This window comes from Adiantum capillus-veneris, chromosome 22, assembly GCF_014529385.1.
Source record: "Adiantum capillus-veneris isolate H3 chromosome 22, ASM1452938v2, whole genome shotgun sequence".
Lineage (NCBI taxonomy): Eukaryota > Viridiplantae > Streptophyta > Polypodiopsida > Polypodiales > Pteridaceae > Adiantum > Adiantum capillus-veneris.
The window spans coordinates 11,251,189-11,266,178 of NC_140952.1; the positions used below are offsets into that span (position 1 = coordinate 11,251,189).

Genomic DNA, 14,990 nt, shown 5'->3' on the forward strand with positions numbered 1-14,990 from the left:
TCTCCCCTATTGTGCTTGAAAATTGCTTGTTTTCATAGTTGAGATTATAATGAGAGGATCACCGAATCACATTCACTTTCACTTTAAAAGACCATTTTACAAACACTAAAGTTTCATCCATGAAACCTCAATGCTCATACAAGCACAAATCTCAATCAAAATCCAAACCTCTTTCATGGTATCATGTAGCCTCGCCTCCAATGACATAGTCGTAGCATCAAACAGCTAAAAGGAATACACAAGCTTCCACCTTCACGACGACCATTTTTTTATTTTGCAAAGATTTCGCTTCTAAGTTGAATTTCACACACCATTTTGATAAGGGGAAACCCTAATTCACTCCCTCAAAGGCTCAGATACAAGATTGCGAAGAGGTGGGACTGCACTACACATGAATTGAGCAACCATGGAAGCAATTGCACAGTAGAGAAAAATTGTTGTTCTTTTAGTAAAAAGCATCCCTCTCTCTCTTGCCCATGGCAATATGAGCTGATGTGTCAATTTTTGGGCCATTTTGCCATTTTGGACCAAAACTATGTCATTTTCATCTCAATTTTGACCCAAGAAAATGCCATTTTTTATGCAAAAATCCCAAACGGAGTTAGAAAAATCCCTGAATTTGTGGGATCACTCACATAAGCATAAAAAGCATAGATAAGCATCATTTTTCATCAATGTACCATTTTAGTGTTACCATATACATGTGGTAGTCATGTGTGTGAACACACTTAGGACCGCCGGGGCATTTTTTCCCTCACTAGAAGGTTTCCCCCCCGTGCATTGTACATATGCCCATCATTCTAGAGCTATCTATATTTCCATTGCACACTAAGTAAAACACTCTCTATTGTGTGTCTTGAGTTTCCTTCGTCTTCTCCAAGTTGTGTGTGTTTACCTACAACCCTAATTCCAACAATTGGTATCAGAGCAGGTTGCCTCCTCCCGGGCCTAGTCGCCAGCAGCTTCAGTACACGCCTGCTCACTTTCTTCAATTTTGGTGAGATTTGGCAAGCATTCACAGGTCGACTAATATTCTGGGATTGCTTGAAGAGCTAAGTCTGCTCAGATTTCTGATTCGGGCTCATTTCGACCTCCGTTTCCATTACAAGCAATACTGCACATACTATTTTGTCATTTTGTGGAAAATTTTTGTCAGTGTCGTTTTTGCATAACAAGTCCCTTACAGTCTTCTACGGTTTGTGCTATATAGCATGTGTTGTTCCCTCTTTGTTTCTTCTCTTTTCGAGCAGTTTTCACATCAGGTGCATGCATTCATCATGGCCGACAACAACACAGATGTGTTCAAGATGTTTACTGTTGAGGACAGATTGGGTGGGGACATTTACTCTATGAGGGCTTACATGATGCAACATGTTCTTGTGTCAAATGGTGTCTAGAATATAGTACAAGGCATTGATGTACGTCCAGGTCTGAAGATGTAGGCGATGTTGAGGATGTTGTAGGTCTTGCTGCAAGATTGTTGTTGTTAGAGTTGTTCTTCCTACAGTTGAGCAAGCTCGTTGGGATGTAAAAGATATGCAGGCTCATGAATTGATTGCGTTGTCTGTGAAGCGCACTATTACTCCCCACATTCATTCAACGAAATCTGCAAAACAGGCTTGGGATATTCTGGCTGGTCTTTATGCAAGTCACAATGAGGCTAAAATTGCATTGTTGCATAAAGAGCAGGAATTGAAGATTGCATGAGGAAGATGACATGGACACTTTCCTTGCTGGTGTCAAGGATATCAATGAGCAACTTATTTCTGCAGGTGAAGTCATTTTAGACAATTCCCTTGTGCAGACTATTCATAATGCCTTGGCAGATTCTTACCAGACTTTTGCTAGTACTTGGAGACTTATGACCCAAGGAAATCATGAAGTTGTCAAGTTTGATGCATTATGCACATTGCTGTTGCAAGAGTCACTTTCCAAAAAAAACAGGACTAGACATCGTGCATTTGAGTGTTGGGTTAAAGGCCCGTGTGCCCTGCTGCCCGTTGTTCAGCCGCCCATGTACAGCCACTCATTTACTCATTCATAATAACTATACTCACAACTACACATTGTAGTGTGAGTACCGCCCCGCCACACACTGCGTCTATCTCCTTCTTCGTGCTGGCTCTCTGTGTGTGTGCTCTCCGATCCCAACAAGTGGTATCAGAGCTTGGTAGTGAGAGCATTGAGAGCTTCATCATCATTGTTGAGTGTGTTGAAACTTGCTGCTGTTTCATTGCCGTTTTTCGGTTTCGCGCACGCGCGCATTTCCAAAGAGCAGAAGGTTTTTCTGAGCTTGGCATTGGAAGGTTCAGCACTCTGCGAGTATTTTTAGCAGGTGTCCTGCAGTTTAACCCCCCTTTCGGAGCCATTCATGCCATTAGAAATCCCATCCGAGCTACAGACTAGGAGCTACGTTTTTCATCTCTCTTTGGTAGTTTTCTGCTGCCAGAGCTTCCATAGCCATTACAGGTGCCATTGTTGTAGTGTCTTCCACTTACGTGAGCCCACAGCTCATTTGAGAGTGTGTAGCCTCTTCTTGGAGTGGCCTCATACACACAGATAGAGTGGGAGTTTGGCGACATTGTCTTCTTCGACTACAGGTACAGGTACAGGTGCAGGTACAGGTACAGGTACGGGTACAGGTTACAGGTTACAGGGAGCTTTGGATACAGGTTTCTTCTGTGGTTACAAAACATGTATTTTGACTGTGGGACAGCCATGCATATGGTTGTGGTTTGAGTGGGAGCTTCTACTCTTCTGGGCAGTCTGTTTATGCGTGTTCTTGAGCTACAGGTTGACATCATCTATGTATGTTGATGGATGTGGATATGGTAGTTTGACAGACACTCTTTATGCATGATATTGTGGAGATTTGGTTCACTTATACATAGAGCGGGTTTGCTCTTGCTTGCAGTGTTGCGGTTTGAGTACGGACAGGTACTTGGTTGACAGTAGAGATTGGACTTCGTTGAGCTTGTGCATTGGTTATATGCTCACTTGGATCCATTTATGCTCACGGATTTGTGTAAGCTTGGTCAGCTTATGTCTCTATTGTGGTTATTCAGACATGGAGTATGTTTATGCCTCTATGACAGCTCATTGTTGATGCATTTTGTGGCACAGTTTGCCTAGGCCGGTTGAGTTACAGGTGTCACGGGTTTATGCATTTGTTTGTGGATTTCTACGTACGTTTTTTGACCATATTATGGGCTGATTTATACTCTATGCATTTGCTCTTTGATTGAGCAGCAGGTGTTGTCAGATTTGCAACACTACTTTGTTGTGGCAGTTTGTTGGTTGGTTACAGGTTTCTCATTGTTGCATTCTTATTGTAATGGGCACTAAAGAGGACACAGTTTTCAATATTGAGAAATTGGATGGTGCTAATTTCTCATATTGGAAAGATCAGATTTGGGATGTCTTGGTGCAGAAGGAACAGATTCGACCTCTAAAGTTGCAGGGAGTTAAGCCAGAGAACATGGAGATGGATGATTGGGAGGAGTTGGATGAGATGTGCAGGTCTACCATTAGGCTTTCCCTTTCAAAGTCTGTTTATTACAATGTGAAAGATGCACAGGGTGGAGCTTATGAGCTATGGCAACGGATTTGCGATATGTATGATAAGCATTCAGCTGCTTCTATGGTGTATTGGATTAAAAAGCTTATTGATTTGTGAATGGAGGAAGGTGCTTCCATGAATGCGCATTTGAATGAGTTCAATACAATTTTTAGCCAACTTGCTACGCAGGAAATTACGTTTGAGGAAAATGTAAAAGCTATGTTTTTACTTGTCACGTTGCCTGAGTCATGGGACACATTTAGGACAGCCATAAGTAACTCGGTTCCTGCGGATGAGTTGACAAGTACTAATGTGGAGTCTAGTCTTCTCACGGAAGAGATTAATCGAAAGAATAATGCAGGTAGTAAGTCTTCTAGTGCAATGGTTGTCAGAGGCAGGACTATGGACAAGTATAAGTCCAACAGGGGTAAATCTAGAAGCAAGTCCCGTGCAGGCACAAGTAAAAAGGATGTGGAATGTTTTCATTGTGGTAGAAAAGGCCATTTCAAAAAGGATTGCTACAAGTGGAAAAGGGAAAATGGAGATGGTAAGAAGAAAGACCATGATGCTAAGGACAAGCCTAAGTCCAATGTCAAGATTGAGGAGTTAAATGCAACACAGGGAGAGTGTAGCTCTCAAGATGACCATGTATGTGCTCCGACTAGTGCTACTAGTGAAGAGCTTGGTGATGTGTTGCTTGCATCCTATTTTGATGACGCTTTTCTTCTCACTCATGAGCGTAGTATGCCTATGGATTGGGTCATTAACAATGGTGCTTCTTTTCACGTTACGCCTCATAGGTCGTGGTTTCATGACTATGATGCTTCGAGCACAGGTACTATCAGGATTGCCGATGGGCGTTCTATGCAGATTCATGGCATTGGGGATATTCATTTGGCTATGCCAAACTCTACTACGTTTGTCTTGCAGCGTGTGCGTCATGTGCCGGCTCTTGCAAAAAGCTTGATTAGTGTGGGTCAGTTGGATTCACTTGGTTTCAATGTATCTTTTGGTGATGGAGGTTGGAAGATCACTAAGGGCAGCTTTGTTTTGGTTAAAGGTGCTAAGAGGAATACGTTGTATTCCCTTTGTGTAGCTAGTGTGGCTGATCACATTGTGGGGATCACTGAGCAACCTCCTGCTTCTTTATGGCATCAGCGTTTGGGGCATATGTCACTGAAAGGTTTGAAGTTGTTGGCACGTGCGGATTACATTCCCATTTCAGATTTTGGTGGTTTTGAGTTTTGTGAGCATTGCCTTTATGGTCGACATGCTCGGTCTTCTCATAAGAAAAGTGTTCCACACAGATCTTTGGAAAAGCTAGCTTTGGTGCATAGTGATGTATGTGGGCCGATGCCCAATGCTTCTCTTGGAGGTGCTATGTACTTTGTTACGTTCATTGATGATGCTAGCAGGAAGGTATGGGCATACCCCATTCGTAAGAAGGATATGGTGTTTGATATATTTAAGCAATGGTTGGCTCTTGTTGAGAACCAATCAGGTTGTAAGTTGAAGTGCTTACGTACGGACAATGGGGGTGAATTTATGTCTCATGCTTTCACAACATTATGTGTTGAGAAGGGTATACGGCGCGAGCTTAGTGCTCCCTATACACCTCCTCAAAATGGTGTGGCAGAGCGCATGAACAGGACTATACAAGAAAAAGTCCGTAGTATGCTTTCTATGGCTGGTTTGTCAAATGGATTTTGGGCTGAAGCTGTTGCCACTTCTGTGCATTTGATAAATCGTTCACCTAGTGTTCCTTTGGGCTTCAAAGTGCCTGAAGAGGTATGGACAGGTTTGCCACCTTCGTATGGTCACCTTCGTGTTTTTGGCTGTGAAGCTTATGTACATGTACCTAAGGCAAAACGCAGCAAATTGGATCCAAAGAGCAAGAGATGTATCTTCTTGGGTTATGGTAGCTCTGGTGAGATGGGTTATCGATTGTGGGATCCTATTGACAGGAAGATTGTGCGCAGCCATGATGTTGTTTTTCATGAGGACTCTATGTATAGAGCATCACCGCGAACGGTTGAGGTTCGGCGTGTGATATTTGAGGAGGATGGTCATCGGTATAATGGTCCCATGGCTACTCGTGGGCAGCCCATTGACCATCAAGTGGGAGATCAGCCCTTGTTGGGAGATCATGTAGATGTGGGACAGCCAGATGCACCTCTTGCACAGTTTTTGAGGCGTTCAGAGAGGCGTGCAAGACAGCCTCAGCATTTTGTGCCTTCTATGGATTATGTATTGTTGACTGATTGCGGGGAGCCATCATGTTATGATGAGGCCATGTCTAGTGTTGACAAGCTCAAGTGGGAGCAGGCTATGCAGTCAGAGATGGATTCGTTGATCCAAAATGAAACTTGGGAGCTTACTCCTTTGCCAAAGGGTAAGAAAGCACTACCATGCAAGTGGGTTTACAAGATAAAATTGTGTTCAATGGATGCAAAGCCTAGGTACAAAGCAAGGCTTGTGGCTAAAGGATTCAAGCAACAGAAGGGCATTGATTTTGACGAGATCTTCTCCCCAGTGGTGAAGATGTCTACTTTGCGTATGTTGTTTGCCTTGGTAGCCACAGAAGACATGGAGTTGAAGCAAATGGATGTAAAGACAGCTTTCTTACATCCGGACTTGCACGAGGATTTGTACATGGAGCAACCAAGTGGGTTTGTTATTCATGGTTCAAAGAAGATGGTATGCCGGCTTCTTAAGACCTTGTATGGGCTGAAGCAATCATCTCGTGAATGGTATCGTAAGTTTGATGCATTCATGAGTTCATTGGTTTATGTACGCAGTTATGAGGACCCATGCCTCTATACTCGCAAGGCTGCAGATGGTAGTCTTATTGTTTTGGTTTTGTATGTGGATGACATGCTGATCGCAGGGAAGTGTATTTCTGATGTGGATGCCTTGAAACATAGGCTACATGAGACCTTTTCCATGAAGGATCTTGGGGATGCCAGTCATATTTTGGGTATGCGGATCACTCGTGATCGTTCTCACAAGATGCTCTTTCTTAGTCAGAAAGAGTACATTGACAGGGTGCTTGAGCGTTTTCATATGGAAGGGGGGAAGGCCATTAGTACCCCGTTGCCTCCATATGTAAAACTCAGCCATGATGACTGCCCTCAGACAGATTTGGAGACTACAGAGATGTCTCAGATTCCCTATGCGTCAGCTGTTGGTTCCTTGATGTATGCCATGGTGGCTACGCATCCAGATCTTGCTCATGCAGTTGGTGTGGTTAGCAGGTACATGTCTAACCCGGGCAAGCGTCATTGGGATGCAGTGAGAGGTATTCTCAGATACTTGAGAGGGACTTCAGAGTTGTCCCTATATTATGGTGAGAAGGATGTGTCTGTTTGCGGATATACAGATTCAGACTATGCAGGGTCAGTGGACTCGAGGAAGTCTACTAGCGGCTATGTGTTCACAGTTGCAGGTGGACCGGTCTCGTGGGCATCACGTTTACAGCCATGCGTTGCTTTGAGCACTACAGAGGCTGAATATATGGCTGCCACTGAGGCTGCCAAGGAGGCCGTATGGCTCTCACGACTAGTGGGAGATCTTGGTATGGCTGGTGATGCTCCGATTCTACATTGTGATAGCCAGAGTGCCATAGCGTTGGCACGGAATCTTGTCTTCCATGCGAAGACAAAGCACATTGAGGTGAGGTATCACTTCATACGAGAGGTGCTAGAGGACAAGCGCATAGAGCTTGTCAAGGTACACACTGACGATAACCCTGCTGATCTACCCACGAAGTCGTTAGCCTCACAGCGGTTTGCACACTACAGATCGCTGATGGGTATGGCTTGACTTCTTTTGCTGTACTTTGGCCACTTTAAAGGCACACTGCCTTTAAGTGGGAGATTGTTGGGTTAAAGGCCCGTGTGCCCGGCTGCCCGTTGTTCAGCCGCCCATGTACAGCCATTCATTTACTCATTCATAATAACTATACTCACAACTACACATTGTAGTGTGAGTACCGCCACGCCACACACTGCGTCTATCTCCTTCTTCGTGCTTGCTCTCTGTGTGTGTGCTCTCCGATCCCAACATTGAGCAGGCTTTTATTGATGCTCAAAGAAAGGGTGGTAATAGTAATGCAACCACTTCTTATGGTTCTTCTGCGAGTGGAAAATCACTTGTTCCTAATGCTTCTGCTGGCAACAATTCATCTGGAAATTTTGGTTATAAGGGCAAAAAGAATATGTGTTGCCATTATTGAAAAGCTAATGATCACTTGATCAAGCAGTGTCTTAAGTTCAAGGCCAAAGAGGCTAAGAAGAAAGAGGGTGGTTCCACTACAAATGCAGCTATTGTTGAGTCTTCTATGAAAGGAGACTGTAATGCTGATGTTGATGCAGAATGGGCATTTAGTGCAGAGTAAACCTATAATCCTGTTGTCCATGATGCATGTCAGCTACTACAGATTCACATGTGTGGTATTTTGACAGTGGTGCTACAAAGCACATTACCTCACATCGTGATTTTTTCACCTCTCTTGAGTTTGTCCCTCATGGGAATTTAGTTACTTGTGCCAACAATGCCTCTTATCAGATTCAGGGAGTTGGAAAGATTGTGCTTATTGCTGCAAATGGCAATTCTTTCCCACTTGTTGATGCACTTTATGGACCTGCGATCAAGAAGAATCTTTTGTCAGTATCTGCACTTGCTAGACTTGGTCTTGTAGTCAAATTTATGGATGACAGATGTACAATACATGATCTCAATTTTGGTGATGAAATTGTTGCATCTGGCATTTTATGCCATGGGTTGTATAAGCTCATTTTGTATAGCAACTGCGGGCAAAATTTTGCAAATGCAATTGTGGACTCAAAGGCTATTTCAGATGCAAAACTTTGGCATGCCCGTTTTGCACATCTGAATTTTGCTAGTTTGCTGCGTTTGCAGAAATCTGTTATGGTTGCTTCTTTGCCACCTCTTGAAGCACCTATCAAACATGTTTGTGAAGGCTATATTTTGGGTAAGATGCAGAGTTCAAAGTTTCCAAAGGATGGTTCACATACAAACTCCGTCCTTGGACAATTACCTATACTCGTGACTTTCATTGATGATTACTCGAGTCATGCATGGGTATTTCCGCTTAAAGCAAAGTCCAAAGTTTTATATGCTTCAAACAATATCTGGCTATGGCTGAAAATGTCTCATAAAAGTACTATAGGTACCCTCCATTCCAATTGGGGGGGGAGTATATGTCTCATGAATTTAATGCATTTCAGGCTAGTCATGGGATAAAACACAATGTACAATGCCTTATACACCTCAGCAAAATGGTGTTGTTGAGAGGAGAAATAGGTTACTTGCGAAAATGGCACGATGTATGGTCAAAAGTTAAGCTTTTCCACATTCTTTTTGGATTGAGGCCATCATGTGTGCCACTTATGTACTAAACAGGTGTCATACAAAAGCTTTGCAGTCTATTACTCCATATGAAGCATGAAATGATAGAAAGCCTTATATTGAGTACATACGTGTTTTTGGCTATTTGGCATATGCTTTGGTGCCACAAACACAGCGCATAAAATTGGATGATAAGGATGTCAAATGTATTTTTTTTGTTATAGTGCCAAAAGAAAAGGTTACAGGTTGTATCATCTACAAACAAAGCGTATTCTGGTTTCACGGAATGTTGTGTTTGTGGAAGATTCTTTTCAGCCCTCGTTGTCATGTACTAGAGACAGTAATGTAAGCTCACATGACATTTATGACACTTTGTTACCTCTTTTCAGTGGTGGAAGTACGAATGTAAATTCCAATGAGGCAAATGTACAGCCTATGGGGGTTTTTGAAAATGTTACAGATCAACCTATTACTAATGCAGATATACATAATGTACTTGATGAGGAAAGGACTGAGAATGAGTAGGGCTAGAGGTATGCCTAAATGATTGTTGCATACTTTGCATGATAGTAAATTGGATGCACCTTTTTCTAGTCATACTTGTTCAGATTCTCGCCATGCATCTTATGCATCAGATTGTTATGCTTTGGATGTGTCTAGCTTACATGATGTTGAGGAACCTCTATCTTTTGATGAAGCATAGAATTCAAAAAATTGGATGGCTACCATGCAATCAAAATATCATGCACTTATAGAAAATTACACATGGACTTTATGTGATTTTCCTCCTGCAAAAAGGCCATTGGTACAAAGTACAAGTTGAAACATAAGCCAGATGGTGAGATCGATCGCTATAAGTCTTGATTTGTTGCAAAGGGTTATGCACATCAAAAAGGCATAGATTATGAAGAGACTTTTGCTCTTACTTGTCGTATGACTACTGTGAATTTTCTATATGCATTGCCAGCTCATTTTGGTTGGTATGTACATCAATCAGACATTGTTACTGCTTCTTGAATGGTGACATATTTGAGAAAGTTTATATAACGCAGCCTTGCGATTTTGTCAACAAAGGACAAGAGGATAAGGTGTGCAAATGTAACAAAGCTTTGTATGGGTTGAAGCAATCTCCTCGTGTTTGGTATGAGAAGGTTGACACTCATTTGTTCAAACAAGGCTTTCGTAACAGTCCAACAGAAAGCACATTGTGTGTAAAGCGTGAGGGTGATGTACTTCTCATTGTGGTTCTTTATGTAGATGATTTGCTAATCACTGGACCAAATGAGAGACATATTGCTGAATTTAAGACTGATTTGAATGCTACTTTCAAGATGAAAGATTTGGGGTTGTTGCATCATTACTTGGGTATACATTTTAAGCAATGTGAAGGTGGTATTGCCTTGTGTAAGAAAAGTTACATAGAGACATTGTTATGTAAGTTTGGACTTGAGGATTGCAAATCTATTGCCACTCCCATGGAAACATGTTTGAAATTGAGTCTTCATGATGCTGGTGATCCTCTTTACCAAACTGATGTTGGATGCCTCATTTATGTATGCAATAGAAGGCTGGATATTCAGTTTGCAGTCTCACAGGTCAATAGATTTATGCATAGCCCAGGGTCTAAGCATTGGTAGGCTGTCAAGAGGATTTTTAGCTACTTGAGTGTCACTTTACATCTTCGATTGTTTTATCCCAAGAAGGGATCATTGCCACTAGACTTACATGCTTTTTTTGACTCAGATTGGGTTGGTTGTTTTGACATGCGAGTGTCCACGAGTGGTTTGTGTTTCATGCTTGGCAGTTCATGTATATCATGGTTGAGCAAGAAGCCTACGTACTATGGCCACTTCTAGTTGTGATGTTGAGTACAGGGCAATCTTCACAGCTACGGTTGAATGTGTGTGGCTCATATGCCTTATGGGTGGCTGATTTGGGTGTTGGATAGGACACTGCATGCTTGCACAAAGCACATTGAGGTGCATTACCACTATGTCAGGTAGAGGCCCTCAACAGAAGAGATTAGCTTGGATTATGTGCCAACACACGACAACCTTGCAGATCTTTTCACAAAGGCATTGTCTCATGAGAAGTTTGAAGCTTTCCGCAAAGCTTTGGGCTTACTCTTCTTTGCGGACTGATCATGTCCTCAGGGGATGGCACTTTCCTTTACTCATGTGCCAACCCTTGTTCACCGCATCACTCCAGCGGGATTTCTTACCATATACATGTGGTAGTGATGTGTGTGAACACACTTAGGACCGTTGTTGCATTTTTTCCCTCACTAGGAGGTTTTCCCCCCATGCATTGTACATACACCCATCATTCTAGGGCTATCTATCTTTCCGTTGCACACTACGTAAAAATATCTCTACTGTGTGCCTTGAGTTTCCTTTGTCTTCTCCAAGCTGTGTGTGTTTCCTGCAACCCTAATTCCAACATTTGGGTCACTTTCCATGCAATTCTGCAACGGCATTTATTAGCTGCCATTTTTGACATTTTTACCTGCATCAGTCTTAATAGGTGAGATGAGTGTGCCACCATGAAACACTTGGAATATGTAAATAATTGGGAATTTTCTAAAGTGGAAAAGCGCGCAAAGGCACCACATCTAGGGCCACGACTCCCTGGATAGGTATGTACATGATAGCGATCGTAGTAGCCGCTTGAGCATATATCACAATATGTACATTATTGATTTTATTTCCATGCATCATAAGGTGTCAAAAGTGAGGTGAATGTTTATTTCACGTTATGTACATGCCACGACACGACATACACCCCCTTTGAACTTGCATATCCTCCGGTATGTGCCAACTTGATTGCTTCTTCGTTTGCATACACCTCGATTGTAAAGATCTAGTGATGGATGCAACAAGAACATAGTTGTCACTTGGGTCATATGGAAAGCATTCAAAAAATTTGCCATAATAGCACAACCATATGATAAGCAATGCATTCCCTAAATTGATAGGCATAAGATTGGAGGGATATTCATCAAGAACTTCAAAGAATTTCCCTCTATCGAAGGGCATATAAATACTCAAACAAAGTCCATAAGCATCATAATGTCCTCTTGGGTCATATGGTAATATCAAAAAGTCCCACATATGCCACATAGCATGAATTTCTAGTGAATTTGCATCACTCCCTCTAGTATCCAAAATTTCAACATGCATCTTTGAATCATCAAGCTCCATATTATCCATTACCTCATTTGGTGCCTCATAAGCTACATGCATAACTTCTCTTACAGGCATGAAATCACGTAGAGCCTCATCCAAGAATATCATAAGATCTACCTCATGCTCATCTCCTTCTTTTTGTAGGTCACATACCTCATCTTACTTTTGGAAACCCCTATCATAAGGAGCTTGAAATTCCTCCAAAGCATCGTCTTAAAGAGGCATAATCTCCATGTCCTCCTGTTCTTGTTGTCCCAATTCATGACATGATTGATATCTTTTAGAAACCTTGTTGTATGTGTCATGGAAACCATCCAAAGCTTCATCCAAAAGATACATAAGATCCTCTTCAATGGGACCCTCTTGAGAGCATATCCCATGTTGTAGTGGATACTCATCACATGTGGTATGCATATAGGCCATATTTCCTTCACACTTTTCTCTATCATAACACCTCTTTTAAGTACATTTGTACTTCAATCTCACAAAAATCAGCATGCTTCACAAAGATAGAAGTCAATTCTTTTTCCATTTCATCATCGTAACCCTTCCACTCATTGGTAGGAGTGGGTGGTTGCATATCAACTTGCACCCCCTCCAAACAAGAGCCTATGACTTTGAAATACATCTTATCCACCAATCCACAAGCATATGTATCACATCGAAGAGCATTGGCATCACAAAAAGTATTATCTTCATTTGGAGATTTGTGAACCTCTTTGAAGCATGAACCAACTTCCAAATCACAATACTCTATGTCATCCTGGGTCATACCATTTTTCATGTTTACATATCCTTGGCTACATCCATGCTCTCCATATGCTTTACAATATCTTTATCATCCTTTTCTTCACAAAAGGACAATTTTTGCATAACCAATTCACCAAAAGCACTGTAAGCATCACAAAAAGGAATCCATTCAAGTAAACCGCCAATAGAAATTGAGCTCACATAAGCATCTTTTGCAGATTGAGTGCCATCCATAGTATCTTTGACCATAGGTATATGTGAAAACTCCATAGTATCTTTGACCATAGATATATGTGAAAAATCCATAGATCACACAAGGAAGCACAATGCTAATGTGCTAGAATTGAAACACCAAGTTTTACATAAACAGCTTTGAGTATATCCTCATCTTTTGCATGTAACAATGTTCTGTCATGTAGAAGGCACTCATCTATTATAACTTCCAGCTTTTCACGAATTTGATTGCGATCAATTGTATAGCATGGAATACTTGTATCAATTTGTTACTTTCAACAGTTTGCACAACATTGAATTTTGTAGAAGCAATGCGCTCTATTTCCCATTCCATAAAGCCCAAGGTTTCTTGTGTAAAAGCATTTGAAAAAGCATCCCAGTTGTCTCCACATTCCTTTGCAATCTCTTCGACTTGCTCATAGAATCTAGAGCCACCAATTGTTGAAAGGATGTAATCATCAATCTGTAAAGGAAGCCCTTGAACCCTCATCTCCATTGCATAGCACTCGAGAAATCCTCTTTGGTAATAACCCTCAAAGACATTAAATTTCTCATACATTGCACCCAATGCAACCCCCAATGGTTATTCCATCTACATCACTTTGGTTAACCAATTATTTTTTTGACTCTATATAGGCTATCCCTCGCTAGAATAACATCATGTATATCAAACTTTATATCACCACAAATGCTCACCCCAGTTGCTCCACGTCGGGTTCACCAAAAATGTCAGAATGTGTGCGGTCTAGTTGGAAAGGTGCGAGACCTCTAGCTATGAGAGTTTGTGATGAGAGTCACAAAAACTTTAAGAAAAAACGTTTATCTAAAATCACCAACCCTATTTCTAAGGGTGGCTAGAAATCTATGAGCATTGGTGACAAGACAGTCACAAACCCTCTCCCCTATTGTGCTTGGAAAGTTCTTGTTTTCATAGTTGAGATTCTGATGAGAGGATCACCAAATCACATTCAATTTCACTTTAAAAGACCATTTAAAAAACACTAAAGTTCCATCCATGAAACCTCAATGCTCATACAAGCACAAATCAATGTACGAGCTTCCACCTTGACGACGACCATTTTTTGATTTTGCAGAGATTTAAGAGCTTCTATGTTGAATCCCACACACCATTTTGATAAGGGGAAACCCTAATTCACTCCCTCACAAGCTCAAATGCAAGATTGCGGAGAGCTGGGACGGCACTACACATAGATTGAGCAACCATGGAAACAATTGCAAAGTAGAGAAAAATTGCAGGTTTTTTTCATTAAAAAGCAGCCATCTCTCTCTTCTCAATGGAAATATGAGCCGATGAGTCAAATTTTGGGCCATTTTGCCACCTTGGATCAAAACTAGGTCATTTTCAGCTCATTTTTGACCCAAAAATGCCATTTTTGATGCGAAAACTCCAAAACGAAGTCAGAAAAATCCCTAAATTTGTGGGATCACTTGCATAAGAATAAAAATCATAGATAAGAATCAACTATCATCAATATACCATTTTGGGTCACTTTCCATGCAATTTTGTAATGATGTCTGATAGCTCCTTATTTTGGTAGTTTTTGTCGGCATCAATCTTTATAGGCGAGATGAGTGCGCCACCATGAAACACTTGGAATATGTAAATCATAAAACCAAAATAGGCATCTTATAGCGTGAAAAAGCACGCAAAGGTGCCACATCCAGGGCCACGACTCCTTGGATAGAAATGTACATGATAGCGACTGTAGTAGCCGCTTGAGCGTATATCACAATATGTACATTATTGATTTTAATTCCATGCATCATAAGGTGTCAAACGTGAGGTGAATGTTTTTGTTTCATGTTATGTACATGCCATAGAATGACACTATGCGCTGTAAATCCATGCCAGAGTAGGTTCTTTCTAGTTT

The 14,990-nt window shown here is 41.5% G+C and overlaps 1 pseudogene; it reads right to left on the reverse strand.

Moving 5' to 3' along the window:
- Positions 1–11,676: 11,676 nt before the first annotated feature.
- Positions 11,677–12,898, reverse strand: LOC147428911 (uncharacterized; annotated as a pseudogene).
- Positions 12,899–14,990: the final 2,092 nt, after the last annotated feature.